Raw genomic sequence first — 17124 nt, forward strand, 5'->3', positions numbered from 1 at the left:
CAAATTTTCTAAGAAATCGACATATTGATTTCCAAAGTTGTTGTACAAGCTTGCATTCTTGATTCTTGCTGAAAATACACAAAATTTGGGGGATAAATGATGCAAAAACAGACAGTAGAGCTCATACTAAAACTAAAATAATAATACATGATTTTGAATGCCCTGAACATCTACTATTTCATAAATACAAATTACTATATAAAATGGGAAAAATATAGTAAGTTTGGCTAGAAAGTGTTATGTGACGTAGCATGATAATTTTGGTTAAAATGTTTGCTTCTTCAACCAGCCATTTTTACTCCTCTAGTCCACACAAATTCCTTTTTTAAAACAACCCAGTTGCTGTTTCCCCTGTATCCTCTCCTCTCAGTCCCTCACCAGAATGTTCCCACTCCGCAATCCACACCTCCTTTTCTGTCCAGTAAAGGGCATGATGTTTCTCATCAATACCAACAAAACATGGCGTATCAAATTGCAGTAAGACTAAGCATCTCCTCATCTAATAAGGCTGGACTAGGTGACCCAGTGTCTAGGAATAGGGTTCCAAAAGCCAAAAAAAAAAAAACAGGTAGGCTCCCACTGTTAGGAATCCCACAAGTGGACCACACTACTCAACTGTAATGTATATGCAGAGTGCATAACTCAGTCCCATGTAGGTTCCCTGGTTGTACGCTCAGTCTCTGTGAGCTACTATAAGCTTAGGTTAGTTGATTCTGTGATTTTCTTGTGGTATTCTTGACCCCTCTGGCTCCCACAATCCTTTCTCCCCTCTCTTCTGCAGGATTCCCCCAGCTCTGCCTAATGTTTGGCTCTGAGTCTGCATCTGTTTCTATCAGTTGCTGGATGAAGCCTCTCTGATGACAAATAGACTAGGCACCAATCTATGAGTATAGCAGAATATCATTAGGCGTGATTACACTGACAATTTTTTTTTGCTTCCAGTCCTCTTTGATGCTATCCTAGGTCTCTGAGTCACCCTGTCTGTCGTTCCTGGTTTTCCTTGCAGTGTCATGGGTGAGCTTACTCTCATGATATTGGCTGTAGGCCTGACCAGTCATTGGTTGGCCACTCCCTCAACCTCTAGGCCAGCCTTACCAGAACACATCCCATAGACAGAAGAGTCTGTAGGTTGAAGGTTATGTGGATGGGTTGGAGTTCCACTCCCTCCACTTAAAGCCTTGCCTGGTCACAGGAGATGTCCATTTCAGACTACCTATCTGTTATTGCTAGGAGTTTTAAATGGGTCATCCTTGTAGATTTCTGGGAGATTCTCTTTGCCAGGTGGAGGGTGAATACTATGATTTTGAAGGACTTTAAAAGTAGAGAATAATGCCAAAGTTCTGAAAACCATCCAAATGCAGAGGTATGTAGCCCAGAGACAGAGAACTTTCTAAAAATATATAATGGTCTATGTTAAATCCCCAGAAGCAGGAAATAAAATCAAAACTCCTGATTTTTTAGGAATAACTACTCATACCATTCCTTCTGTTATATGCACACACACACACACACACACACACGCACACACACACAAATCCATATGCAAACATACAAAATTTATTTATTTCTGGTTGTCTTGGAGTGTATAGGCTAATTTTTCTGAAAAATAATTAATGAAAAATTCTTTCCAACACTTCTCATATGTGTAGTTAGTATGTAACCACATACCAATTAGGGTCTTTTCATCCAAATTTAAACTTTAAAATGTACATGTGTTTGGAAGTATATTTCAGGGCCCTCTCTTGAATGAAGACATAACTATACATTACATGACAAAGAAATTATTTTTCCTTTATAAAATTCATTTTATTTTCTGTATGAATTATGTAGAATGTGTAATTGTAAAGAATTCAATCATGCAGCCATAGAGCAGTATTCATTAAAAGGTAAAGTATGAGCAAATATTGGAATAATTGTTTAGAATATTTATGGTCTTTGTTAAGTTGAAATATCAAAATCAGTAAACTTCTGATTTTTACTTTCTTTCTTTAAAACTTCTGTTACATTTTATATGTGAATTTCTTTTTTACCCCGCCTGTGATTTTTAAAGAATTTTTAAATTCATTTTACATGCCAATCACAGATCCCTCTCTTCCCTCCTCTCTTCCCCGTCCCCCAGCATCCCCCAACCCCCCCCCCACCTCAAACCTACCACTCATTCCCTCCTCCAAAAGGGTAAGACCTCTCTCTCATGGGGAGTCAGCAGAGCCTGGTACATTCTGTTGAGGTAGGTCCAATCCCCTCCTCCTGTAATTTGTTTCTGGATGAAGTACTTGAAATGGTGCTTTACGGTAGCTAGTATGTTTAACAATTATTTTCAAATTTCTGATGACTAGATTTAGAAATCCAGCAAATCGCGAAAGATTCTTCCTAGGCAATATCGACAAGGAAACACTGACATTAAGGCGGAGCACAAGCTGCTTCCTTCAGTACTCTCTACCTTCCTTAAACGCCTATCACGGTTTCAGGCTCCCTAGCAAAGACCGGCGACAGGAAATACGTCACTCATCCTGGCTGCCGACCAGCCTCTGGTGTAAGGAAACATAACAAAACTACAAGGACCAAAGTTCTTTTCGGTTTGCAACTTCCTCTAACGCCAAACACCGGCTTGTGTAAAATTTCTCTATTTGCAGGAGAGTAACTTTGACCACATTTCTTCTTTCTGTTTTCAAGGAATTCATTGTCTTAATCATGAATTTGAAGTTATACGGATTTTACGACCTCCTTGTTCTGTTAAGCTTGTTTTCTTTAGCTATAGATTGACAGATACGTCCTAAAGTTTTGGTTTTTTAAGTAATGAAATGAAGCATTCAGTGTTAATTCTGGGGTTAGAGAGGTCATCCTATGTGTCAGTTGGCGTTCTATTTTAATATAAAATTGTTGCATGGAATTGTTAGCAATTTTGTGAACTTCTTTTCTTCCCTCCCTCCCTCCCTCCCTCCTTCCCTCCCTCCCTCCCTCATTCTTTCCTTCATATCTTTCTTCCTTCTTTGTATTCTTAATTTGACATTAATTTAGACGTGATTCCTTAAATACAATGTGGATGTCTAACACACAAATCGATTTTAATTCTACTGTCCTGTAATAATTCTACCAATATATCTCTAAATGTATAAAGTGAGAGACAAAGTTTTACAGGAGATATTTTCTTCAGTGTCACATTATTCATATTCACGTTTAAGTCATTGAGTGTGTGTGTGTGTGTGTGTGTGTGTGTGTGTGTGTGTGTGTAGTCTCAGTTACATTCAGCAATTGTTTTATTTTTTAAAAATTAATTCTTTTTAAACTCTTTAAAAATGTTCATTGTGGTAGTAAAAGAAACTTCAACATAGTCTTCTAATTATGGAGACGGAGGTTATATCAGAATACATCCGAAGTTTTTGAAATTCATTGATAGCCAAAAAGCAGATCAAGGACCAGTGGATGGAAAAGTATTGAGTACTGAGTAAGACTCTGGCTCAGGAAGGATCAGGGTGATAAGACATCATCTTGAAATGGGGAGGGATGAGAAACATACTGGGCTGTAGAGGCTGGTGGATTCTTGCACAATGAAAAATGTCTCTTGTTAAGATAGAACTTCATGTGAAAGTGTACAGATATCCTAAAATAAGTTTCTACAATCCTGAATGAAATTTAATTAAAAAAAGAAGGAATGTCATTTTTAGAAGGCTTAAGTGTGTGTTGTTGTTCCTGCCATTTTTGTTGTGGTTGTTTTCCCTTATACTTCCGGATACTGGTCTCTAGAGCTCTGGATACGCTTGACAAGTGCTGGACAGGTGTTCGACAATGTCATTCCAATAACTCAAGGAATTTTTATCAAAATATTCCCCTATCACCTACAACATCCTGTTCCAATAAACAGCAATCATATTTTCATAACTTCAGTTCACAAGTTAGATTAATATTTGTTTGAAACAACGTGTTCAATTATTTCAGATCAGTCTTTACACAAGCAGCACAACTTTCTGATGCTCTCATGCTGAGATAAATTCTGAAATAGAGTAATGTGAATAACTTCCTTTCATCAAGATAGTTTTGTGCTTTGTAGATTCCCATGTTCCCATATAAATTTCTGTGTTGATTTGTCAATCATTGCTAACATTATTGCCAAATATCATCAGGGATTTTCTTTATTCGTGTCATAACATGGAAGCTTAATGTAGTGACGACATCTACCGTCCTCTATGACATGAGATGGCCTTTCACACTGAGGTTAGACACTATGTCATGAATCTTCTGTGACGTGTAATTTAGTGTCATGTGAATATATTCCTCATCACATTAAAAGTAACAATGAGACAATGAAATAAGCTTGGTCTTGACACTTGGAGTGTTCAAAACAACTGATTCTTACTCCAATCTTCACTTCTCAAACCAGAATCTGTAACTGCTTGTTTAGAATGTGTAATTTTATAACATTCTTACCCTTCCAGGCTAACACTTCACTTGTTGAGAAAATACCAGCTCATGTTAAATCTTTTGGTTCTGGATAATATAAAGCTATAGTGATTGAAAATGGACTAGGTAATTCTTGTAGAACTACAGCCCTCTTCCACATTTCAGAATTCCATGGCCCATTAAACTCGAGGTTTCAATGAATCCTGTGCTCAAAGTTCCACCTATCATCCAACAAAATGAAGAAGTTTAGGGAAAGGCCATTTAAGATATGAAAAGGTGCCTAAGGAAAAAATTACTGTGTTCAGTAAAGAAGAACATTTCAATTTTTATTTCAGTATGAAATGTAATATGTACTTACTAGAACAGAAGGATCCTATTCAGGCTTCCTTATAAAGAAAGACATAATACTTGACAATGTCATCTTTCCCTGCATTTTTCTACACATACTGTGATTGCTAAAACTCAAATGAATACTATTAGACTGTGTTTATTTTATTTACAAATATGCAGGAACAAAAGAATATTAACAAAGGTACATATATAGTTCATAATTGTCAGTGAAATGTATTCAGATGACCTTGCACTGTCATATTTATTCCTGATTAAGTATATGCTATGTTTCTATAAATATCATTTATCTCATCAGTTGCTCTATGGTACACAAGACTAAGAAAATCTCTTAAGTTAAAGCTTTCATGGGTTTTCAATTGTGATGGATGTCACAGAGTCGTCTGAATATTCAGTGAAGTCTCCTGGCCACTGTTACCCTGTTGAAATGTGCACTGGATAGCTACAGAGGTGGGAAACACCATTTTCAAAGTTTCTGCCATCCTTCTAGGAAACTGAAAGTTTGGGAGCCTGGTGGTCAGGTGGTAAAGCTGGACAGAAGGTTCAATCTTTAGTTTTCCACTGTGAGGGCATGATGAAAAGAGTAGTGGTGACCCTCTCCATCTTACTTCTTTGGCTCATCTTGAGTCTATTTAAACAAGATTCTGGAAATTTCCCACAGGTCTCAAACACACTACTAAGTCTTTCAACAGGTAACCCACTGTGAAAATATTCACAACTTTTTCTTCCTGGCAGTTTCAATCTTTTCTTACTTAATTTTTTCTCAATTTCATATTGGTTACATTTTTCCCTGAAAAATATGTAGTATTTGGTGAATAAAGCACTACTAATTTCTGTAGAATTATAACATAATGAGGTAATTTCCTATCCTACCTCTTCAATATTGAAGATTTTTCATGTATCTATATTGTCTTAATCTGAAAACCCTAAACATTATAACATTATGAGTAATATCAGTGTTCTTCTTTTAGATACTGTATTTTACTTTTTTAATTCTTCTTTTATTTAGCAATTGTATCTTTTTTTATTTGTAATTTTTAAACTAATTCTATATAAGATTTTTTTGTTCAATGTCAAACATTTCCATGGTCTCAAATATTTGTTATAAATCAACACTTAGATAATGTCCTAGTTTTAAAGTACTTTTTTCCTTTTTCTGAAACAATTACTGAAGGATCAGAGGTTCATATCCTGACTTAATGTCGTCTATCCCTTTGAAAATTTTCTGGATCTTGGCCCCTAATTGGTTCTTTCATTTTCCAGTTCTGTTACAATAAATGCTTTGGATTTGTTTTCTTATCATTTAAATGTACAAACTAAACATTATCATCTGGAGTTCAACATGTTTTTAGTTACAAAGGGTCATTTAGTAAGTACTTAATTCAATGTGAGAAATCAGTCTTTGTGAGATAGATCAGGAAAACAATGTGAGATAACTCCTGAGTGGAGCAGTCAGAGAAAGGCTGAATGATTCCAATTATAGTGTTATTTACCAATGAAGGCATTGAAGACACAAGTGAATATTTAATCTTGCAGAACCTTTCACATAGAAAACAGATGGTAGAATATGTAACCGCAAAGTAACGGCTGTTGTGATATTTTTAAGAGCTTTTATTTTACGTCAAATCTCTGATTTAGGAAGGAAATGTTACAGTATTGGAGAAGGCAAGATAAAAGAGCAGAAGTTAAGAAATGAATCATTAAGACTTTATACCTTGATTATCTGATCTATCATTAGTATATAAATTTTTAAATGTTTATCCATGTAAACTATCCTATCTTCATAGGGGAAACATGAGCTAATGATGACAGAAAAGAAAGATAGATAGGCAGAAAGAGAGTAATAGAAACTCTGTCTGTGTCTATGATTCTTAACAAGGGAAAGCCAGTGCATTATTACCCACATTAGATTCCTGCTGCTTTCTTCTCATAAGAATGATTGTATTATGGTGTACCATTGTGTATTGTTCTATGAGTGCTATATTTTTTACTTTATTAAAATTCTGAGTTTATTTACTTGGATATTTGTCAGTATTTCCATATCTGACCACAGTTATTACAATGTGCAAAATAGCATTCTATACATATGTGAAAAAGAAAAGGAAAAGATTATAGCTCCACTTTTAAAAACAAAGCAGGAATTTTGGGGACCACATTCTTGGTAGTGAATATAAACAGATTTACCAAACACAGATAGGGAAGGCTACACTCATAAGACAAAATGAATTCATCTGAATAAGATTTTAGATAAAAAATTAGTGAGGTAAAAATACTCTGTGTTCCTTCATTTCTTCAACAGTGGGTAATTGGTTGTCCTTTCTATAATACCAGATGCACACAGCAAGTAAGTCTAAATGGAGAGGAAAGAAAGAAGATTCTCCTAGCTGCTGGAGTAAGTTTATTCAAGGAACAATTTCCTTTCATTCCACTTACCTGATTTTAAATTTCTTCTTAGTGAAACACAAAATGAGTGTTTGAATTTTGTTTAAATCTTCTGGTGTCTTAGTTAGGGTTTCTATTGCTATAAGAAGACAACATGACCATGGTAACTCTATTAAGGAAAACATTTAATTGAGGTGGCTCACGGAAAATCATCTGCACAAAAGCCAAACTCTTCTTATCCATGTCTGATGTCAAAACCCTCTTCAGATCTGCAGCTCTATTCAGCTTTGTTGACTGCAATACACTTGTCCTCTTGGGCTTCTTCTCTTCCCAGTTATCAGTGCTCTACATCAGGTATCCAATAACTCTGGCATTTCTAACATCTTGGGTTTTCCAAGGCAATACAGACTGCAATTCCACAGCTTCACCAAATGATATCTCTTGGCCTGCATTCAGGAACAACCCCTGACACATGCCTGGCCTCAGTATTTTTCTTATGTGAGCAGGCAAACTCCATAACCACTTTCATCTATGCTTAACTCTAAAGCCAGAACCATATGCCCAAAGATGCCAAGTTATGCTGCTTGTTGAAGATGGAACATGGCCCCCTCATTCAATTACATCTTCACCAGATCTCTGTTTTTCATTGTTTTCTTCATTGCCTACGTTTGGCTGTCCTGAACCTTGCTCTGTAGACCAGGCTGGCCTCAAACTCAGAGATCCACAAGCCTCTGCATTCACAGTGCTAGGGTAAAAGGTATGAACTTCCTCACCTGTCTCTAAGCTTTTCTTTAGTTCCTTTTCACAAGTATGAGACTTATCTGGCTGAGATGTTGCTCTGAGGTCATCACTGTCTATATTCCATTTCTATTTTTTCTTTATTCATTTTACATATCAACCACAGCTCACTCACTCTTCACTCTTCCTGTTTCCCTCCCCAACATTCCCCCTCCAACATACTCCAACATTGCTCCTCCAAAAAGGTAAGGCCTCCCAATGAGGAGTAGCAAAGCCTGATATTTTCAGTTGAGGCAGGACCAATCCTTCCCTCACCCCATATCAAGGCTATATAAGATATCTCATCATAGGTAATGGGCTCCAAAATGCCAGTTAATACACCAAGGAAAGATAGATCCTGATCATACTGCCAGGGGCCCCTTAAGCACATCAAGCTACACAACTCTCTTAATTATGCAGAGGGCCTTGTCCAGTCCCATGCAGACTTCACAGCTGTTGGTCTAAAGTTCATGAGTTCCCACAAGCTTGGTTTGGTTGTCTCTGTAGGTTTCCACATCATGATCTTGATGTCCCTTGCTAATAGAATTCCTCTTATCTCTCTTAGACTCCTGGAGTTCATCCATTCGCTTGTCTGTAGATTTCTCCATCTGCTTCCATTGGGTACTAGATTAAGCCTCTATGATGACAGTTAGGGTATTCACCAATCTGATTACCAGGGTATGCCAACTCAGTCACCCTCTCCACTATTGCTAGTAGTCTAAGATCAAATATATCTAAAAGGCATATTCCATTCCTTAATCCATTTATCTCCTAGAACATGGGATTTAACTCCATTTCACTTCCTGGTGCTCTTTTTCACCTCAGAATTTACATTTTGTAATGTACCTTGCTCAGCTTGCTCCTTTTCATTATAAATCTTCATTAGAGGTATCACTAATAACCACACTTAGTGTGTGAAGCTGGATATCTCAGCTTGTCTTCAGTATATGTATGAATCTCATAATAGTAGGCTCTAATGCCAGTAAAGGAATGAACTTGCCAGTAAGGGCAAGCAGGCAAAGAACAAGAGCTTCATTATTCCATGTCCTTTAGATAAGCTGCCACCAGCAGATATCACCTGTTCTTCAGGTGGTTACCCCATCTCAAAATTTTTAGATTTAAGTTGGGTCTTCTTGCTTCAAATGACTCAAACAAGAAAATAAGCCTTCACAAGTGTGTACCACCATTAAGATTTAGGTAATTCCAGACACAGTCAAGTTTACACCCCAAATAGGTAATGCTTATTTAATATTATTCAGTAACAAGTAGTTGCACCACTAAATTTCTTATAAAAAGACAGTATTACTCTAATTCCAAAACCAGGGAACCATAAAACAAAAAGAGAAATCTGCAGGCGAACATTTCTGACATCTACAGAAGCAAAAAAAATCCTCAACAAACAATTTCAAAGCAAATAAAAATGTTTAAACAAATTATGTTGCTAATGGAAATGTAGCACTGGAATTCAAGCAATGATTGCTGTTTCAGCAGACCTGGGTTCAGATTCCAGCATTCACATCGAAAGTAATAACCCTTAAACTGAGTTCCAAAACCCCAATGGATCAAAGACCTCAATGTCTTGCCTGAAATGCCAAAGCTGTTAGTAGAAAATATACTCAATACTCTAAAAGACATAGCTGTTGAGATGAACTTTTTGAATAGGACTCCATTAGCTTAGGAGTGAGGACCAGCAATGAACAAATGGCAACACTCAGAATGTTCAGTACAGAGGATGCACAAAGAGGAGAGAAAACCTTTGTCAACAAGACATTGAATCTGACAGAGAATTACCGAGAGGAAAATGCTGGGTTCCAAGAAATGATTTCTGACTACCCTCTTAATCATTATCTTGTATAATGTGATTTTCAGAGCCAGATTGGCCTGGAACTCACAGAGTCAATTCTGAATCTGCCTGTTGATTGCTAGGATTAAGACCTATCTTTGTGGACAATAAGATGATCCAGTGTATAAAGTGCTTCTTGTAGAAGCTTGACCACCTGAGTTTGGTACCAGGACTCATGTAGCTTTTGAAAAAGAAACTAATTCTACAAAGTTTCCTCTGTCATCAATATTCACATTGTGACATGTGCATACCCACACTTGTACTCCACTACATCAGGCATACACAATTATCATAAATAATTTTTTTCTTTGAAAGGGCTAATATGTATTTTTATCAAATTATTGAGAAGTACATTCTTTGCTGGATAGACTCAAGTCAACATCACAAAACCTAAAGTCATCATGAGGAAGAAATCTCTATTTTAAAGAAACGTCACCATGATTGGGCTATAGGCAATAGCTTAACTATGACAAGTTTGAACATGGATAGTGTGCTAATACTGTGACAGACCAGACCATGATGTTTTGGGGAGTGTTTAGAAGGATTTTCTAACTTGGCTATAAAAATATTGGTTTTAAATCTCAGTGAACTGTTCTATTGGAGCTTGGGATATAAAAATATTGAGAGCAGTGAAGACAAAGATGTCCTGGCTTGTGAAGCATCAGATGGAAGCACAGATGATACCCGGCCATTTGCTCTAAGAATTAGTAATTCTGGTTAGCTGGGGATGAAGAATCAGCTGTGATTAACGAGATATCAGAAGTACTAAAGTGAACCCTTTGCTTTGCTGGATAATGGATGCTGGCTACCTGGGGTTAAACAAGCAGTTTTGATCAATGAGTGACCTGCAGCACCATGAAAGTGAAGTCTTCTGGAAAATGTTTCCTCCTGGTCAGCAGACAAAAGCTGTGCTCCAGAATTGAATACATTTGAACCTCCTGTTGGCTACTGATCTTACTAGTTTAAGAGTCACCTAAGTGGCACTGGTTTTGGAGGCATGGAGGAGTCCTGGAGAGCAGCTGAGTCTTGGCACAGTATTGCTGTGGTGGAGGCTCTGAAGAGAGCCCAGGAGAGGCTATTAGTGAAAATGTAGTCCAGTTTCAGAAAGGCTCCCCAGGGTTTTCAGGCTATGAATACCAGATGATGACCACCAAGATCAGTAGCAGCAGTGGAATGGATCCAGTCAGATCCTAGAAGACAAGCTGTGTGTATGTTACAGAGAGAAGAGCTGAAGAAGTGACCCAGACTCTAGGGAGGAGCCCTGAAGATAATGGGTTGGTTCCAGACATCATATTCTGAGTTTTTACACATGAGAGTTTGACTTTGCTTTGTTCAGATTGTTCCTTGATTCTTCTCTCTTGAAGAAAGAAAGTATTTTTTTTTTGTAATTTTACATGATCGCACAGTTGAGATATTTTAAACTTTTTTAAAAATGAAGTTTGGGAGCCTCATAGAGAATTTTAATTTAAAAGATACTGTACATTTTTTAAAATACTGAATTTATAAGCCATGGGACTTTAAGATTTTTAAATGATTTATATTGTGATATATTTATTAATGTGGGTTTATGGGGAAGACCAAAAAAGGAAAAGCAGTGATATATTTATGTGTCAACTTGACAAGGGTTAAAATGTGTGGGATAATGTTTTGTCAACTTCACACAAATTGAAGATACCTAAGAGGAAGGAACCTCAATTTAAAAAGAATGCCTCCATAAATCAGGCTACAGGCAGGCATGGAGAGCATTTTCATAATTGATGATTGTTTGAGGAAGGAGCATCTAATTGTGGGTGTTTCCATCTTAGAACTAGGTCCTAGACTCTGTGAGAAAGCTGGCTGAGCAAAATAGAGGTGGCAAACCAATAAACAACACTCTTCAGTATCTTAAATTAGAAAGAGGCTTCTTATTCCCGTTAAAGTTATGCCAATTTTACAGCACTGAACATGTGTTACCAGGCCAGTCATCACTCTAGCTTGCAAAATTCATAGCTGTGTTAGAGTGACGAATGCTTTTCTCCTCTGGTAGCATGCATAGCCTCTTTTATCAGTAAGAAGGTCAGCCACTGAGGACAAAGGTCCCAATTAGGTACCAAATTGTTTCTCCTGGATCTCTGACTCAGGTATGTGGTATGTTATGCACTAGGGTCTGTGAGTAATATTAAAGGATAATCGTAAATAATGAAAAAGCCATCTGTGGTCCTTTGGAATTTTATTAGCTGACAACATCAAAAAGCTTCATCGTTCCTTGAACTGAACTCTATTTGCTCTACTGTGGTATCTAAATGGGGTTTGGGAACCCATTATGCGGAAACTTCACTTAGACTTTTTTTCTTTTTTAAATTCAATAGTTTTTTTTGTTTGTTTGGTTGGTTTTTTGTTTTTTTGTTTGTTTGTTTGTTCATTTGTTTTGTTTTGTTTTGTTTTGTTTTGCTTTTAGTTTTCAATACACCCTAATGCAATTTCCCCTCCCTCCTCCCAGGCTCCCCTCTATCTCCCCTCTATTTGCCCATATCTGATCTTCCTCTGTTTCACTTCAGAAAAAAGCAGGCCTCCCTGGTATATTAACTGAACACAGCATTACAAGACATGAAAAGACTAGGTACAAATCATCATGCTAAAATGCTTAGTGAGGACACCCAGTATGATCAATATAGTAAAATGGTCATCCTACCAAAAGCAATCTAAAGATTCACTGCATCCCCAATCAAAATTCCAACACAATTCTTTAGAGACATTAAAAGAACAATACCTAACTTCAATGGAAAAATTGGAGGATTCCTGAAACAATGCTAAACAATGAAAGAACTGCTGTAGCTTTCACCATACCTGATTTCAGGCTGTGCTACAGAGTTATAGTAATAAAAACTGCATGGTACTGGCATAAGAACTGACATGCTGATCCATTTAAACTCTTTACATGTGTGTGTGAGTTTGTATTTATTATTATTATTATTATTATTATCATTAACATTATTATTATCATTAATATTATTAGGAAGCTCTGCAAAAGTACTTTTTCAGAAGGTTTATTAACACTATTAATCCCTCCACATGTTTCCTCTTCTGACTTATTCTGCCATCCTGCCCAATAAGTAATAATTTCTGATCCACAATTCCTCTTTCACACTTCTTATCACTCTGTTCTTTCTCCCCACCTTGGAAGTTATCCATGGTTCCTTGTTTAATATCTATCCTTATATGATACAGTCTTTTAAGGACTCACCTTTAGTAATCATTTCCCTGATTTCATGGGATGTAGTTTTACCAGGCTTTCTTCAGAAAACTTTGTTCTCAAATAAAATGACATTAAAGATTCTTTACTATTTCCTTGGTTGTAGCTGACAATTATAAGGAAAACATTGACGTGTCATTGATTTTTGAAAAGCTCATATTTCAAGTTAGCTCTCTCTGCTTCTTTTCTGTGGTTTGAGATATAAGATGCTGCACCAGCCACCTGCTGTTCCCACTCAATATGTAGAAAGATGAAAAATAATATTTTGATACTATTATTTTAATTTTGTTTATTTACTTTTGTTATTGTTGAGACAGCTCTCAATATGTAATCCTAGATGACCTGGAATGTACTATGTAGACCTGGCTGGAGTTAAATCAAAATAAACTATGTGCCTCTATCTTTAAAGAGTTGGAATTAAATGCATATGATAAAAAGCCTGGAATTTGATACTAAAATTTTAATTGAAAAAGTAATTCATGATAAAAGCAAAAAGCACATTTAAAATGGGCTTGTATACATTATATTTTATATATGCTTATATTCTAAGCATATTAGCTCACACATGTAGTCCTATCATTCAAGAGATAAAAGCCAAAGGATTACTACAAGTTTGAGGACACCCTACATTACAGAATAAGAAAGACTCTTTCTCAAAGTTCCAAAATAAAGAAAGGATGGAGGACAGAAGAAATTATATATAGGAAAAAAGAAAAAAGGGGATTACTCCAATATTCAGAGAAAAGGAAAAGGCAAAAGATATGAATAAAATAACTGTTGCATGTAAACTAGAATTATGTGCAATAAAAACTGGGATTTTGGAGCAAATGAGTCTAAACAAAGAAGACTTCTGTCAGGAATGACAAAAACAGTAACTATGCATTTCTTTATATTCCCAGATAGTGTACCCTGTATCACTTGGTAGAATTTAAGATCTGTTAATTCCACACTGCAAGGACTATTCTAAATGTCCATGTTAACTAACGAATGAATTAGGTCAGCATAAACACTCTTCATTATACAGATGTGATAAGCAGTACACAAAAAGTTAAGTAACTCACTGAGCTAAAACTATTGACAATGGTAGAACTGAAATCAAAGGCACACATTACACAGGCATGGTTTTTACCAATAGAGTTTCACATTATAGATTCATTCCCACACCTCATACAGTTAATTTTATTCTTAAATACTATTGAGATAGTTATTCTATATTTCCAACTTGATGAGATCTAGAATTACCTGGAAGACAAGCTTATGCCATGTTTGAGCAGGATTACCTGAATTAATTTAATTGAGATGGAAAGACCTGTCCAGGACTCTGCAATAATGGAAAGTAGTAGCTGAGCTGTATTCTTCATTGCTCTCTGCTTCTTGATCACGATTTACCACCACCCTCAAGTTTCTGCCACTGTGACTTTTTTCCCCAAGGATGGCATCTGTGAACCAAACTTAACCCTTCCTACCTAAAGGGTAGGGCATTTGATCATAGAACCAGAAAATGTAACTAAGACAGATGTTTACTTACATGATAAGAAAAAATGTTCCCAGGCATGCAGTGTTGGAAAATTCCTTAAATCCCACCACTCCAGAGGCAAAGACAGGTGGATCTTTCTGAGTTAAAAGCCAACCTGGTCTATGGAGGTAGTACCAAGATAGCTGAGGCTACCCAGCGAAACCATGTCTCAAAGAAAATAAAACATCAAAAAGAAAAGAATCATGTTTTGATTATAATTCGTAGATATGTGTGAAAACAAATTATTATACTCTGAAAAAACACTGTAAAACCAAGCTGCTATATTCTAGAACTTTTTTGCCAAGATGGGGATCCTTAGTAAAAGCCTTTACACTAAACAATTGACTTTCTGTGTCCTAGTCAGGAACTTACAACACAGTGCCTCAAAAATCAACATACTGACAATTTTACAAATATATCTACAATTAGTCATAACTTGTAGGATTGAAACTGTATTTTATTTTAAAATACAGGGCTTTAATTAGGTGTTTTCAGAGTCCTAATGCCACCTTGACCTACAATATATAAGTAGACACAGAGGAAAATTATTTGGTTTTCTGTTTTGCTAGCTTCTAGCTAATCCTTGACTACTGTATAAAATCTGGAAATCAGATTAGTCATAATAGAATAACTTTTAATCTCAGTGTTAGGAGGCAGATGTGGGTGGAATGCTATAAATTCAAGGCCAGCCTATTCTACAAAGCTACTTCCTGGTCAGATAGTGCTATTGAAGGCAACACTGTCTTTAATAATAACAGAACAGCTAAGTCTTAGTGAAAACTTGCTGCCAGGCATCATCTCAAATTTTAAAAAAGAAAGCTCTACTGCATTGTAGTTTCCCTGACTTTACTCATGTTAGGAATCAATATTTGAAAGGTATATTGACAATGCAAGATGACAGCAGTATCTTTTCAGCATAATTTAAAGTTCTCAAACTTGGCACCAGTTGCAGAGGGACTGACTGTCCAGAGCATGGTGGTTTGAGGGTGGCCATCCCCTCCTCACAGTATTGCATGAGTAAAGATACAAATGTCCTTATCTGTTCATTCCTACATTGCAGCAAATTCAGCCACACCAGGAAAACTCCTGAAAGTGCTGCCATAGGACAGGAAGCAGGGTATGTGCTCACAGGAGTTGAGACAGCTGTCCTTCCTATTGTAAGAGGAGTTTGTAAGAGGCTGTGCACCTCTGACCTAGGAGAATGGCAGCTGTTCTTCACTTGGCTGCTACAGCAGCTACTCTTTGTCATAAGGCACAACGTAATGAGGTTCTTAAAGGCACTCTCCCTACAATGACTACGTGGAGGAGGGAGCTGCATAAGGCAAAAGCTAGGGCTTTGTTTACTCATGTATCAGCAATGAAAAATTCTCTCGAGAATCCCTGTGTTCTTCTTTCCTCTTCCTCTTCAAACTGGAGTGGAAAACCTTAACAAGGACAGTACTTCCAAAGGAGTACCTTATGTCTATTTAGGGTAGCCAACTTTACTGATGGAAAATATATATTTCCTTTCAAAGCCACATTTTTATTTATGCTGACCTTTCCCTTTCATTATTTAATAGAGCACAGTTCAGGTTTTCCAGTTTCAAAGGTCATTCAATATTTCCCTATGAATTTCTTTTTCCCATGTAGTCTTTGATCATGTAGTATTAGGTCAATAACATGTTACATTTATTTAAAACAATGGAATGTATACATATTTATCTAGATTTTGTACATTTGTTTGTTTGCATTTTCAGAAGGATTCTGACTTACTAAGGCATAAAAGTGAAGAGGAGAGCTGAAGAGATGATTCAGCTGTTAGAAGCAAATAATACTCTGCAAGAGGGCTAGAGTCCAGTTCCCAGCACCACCTCAGGAACCTCATAATAACTCCATCTCTGGGAGCATACAGAGTCACTGCACTCCATTAACACCTCTACTTGTGTGTTCACACACAGAGAGAGAGAGAGAGAGAGAGAGAGAGAGAGAGAGAGAGAGAGAGAGAGAGAGAGAGAGAGAGAGAGAAGAGAGAGAGAGAGAGAGAGAGAAAGAGAGAGAGCAAGAGAGAGAGAGACAAAGAGAGAAAGAGAGAGAGAGCAAGAGAGAGAGAGAGAGAAACACATCCATAATTAAAAATAATAAAATCCAGCTAATCCTGATGGCACATGCCTTTACTTTCAGCCCTCAAGAGACAGAAGCTGGTAGATCTCTTTGAGTACAACCCCAGCTTGGTCTACAAACTGCATCCCCAGGCCAGCAAGCTCTACCCCATGAGACTGTCTCAAAAAATAAATAATTAACATAAAATCTACATCACAGCAAGGATTTTTTTAAAAAGTGAGTAAAGAAATTTCATCATTAAATGGTAACCCAACGCTTTCATGAAAACAACAATTATTATATCCATGGTAAGGATTTCACTTTACCTGAACAACTTAAAACCTTAAAAATAGCAAAAAAGTTAAACCTGACTAATGCAGAATTCTTTAAATATACCATCTTTTAATTGCTAGTGATTTCTCCTGCCAGTGCTTCAAGTATCTAGCATTTTGTACCTTCTCTAGTTTGGGTTACATTTTTCCTAAGCAGCATTTTCAAAGCAGATCTAAAGTGGGATATAATTGAGATTATGTAGTCCATATTGCCCAC

Source organism: Peromyscus eremicus, chromosome 1, assembly GCF_949786415.1.
Source record: "Peromyscus eremicus chromosome 1, PerEre_H2_v1, whole genome shotgun sequence".
NCBI classification, from domain to species: domain Eukaryota; kingdom Metazoa; phylum Chordata; class Mammalia; order Rodentia; family Cricetidae; genus Peromyscus; species Peromyscus eremicus.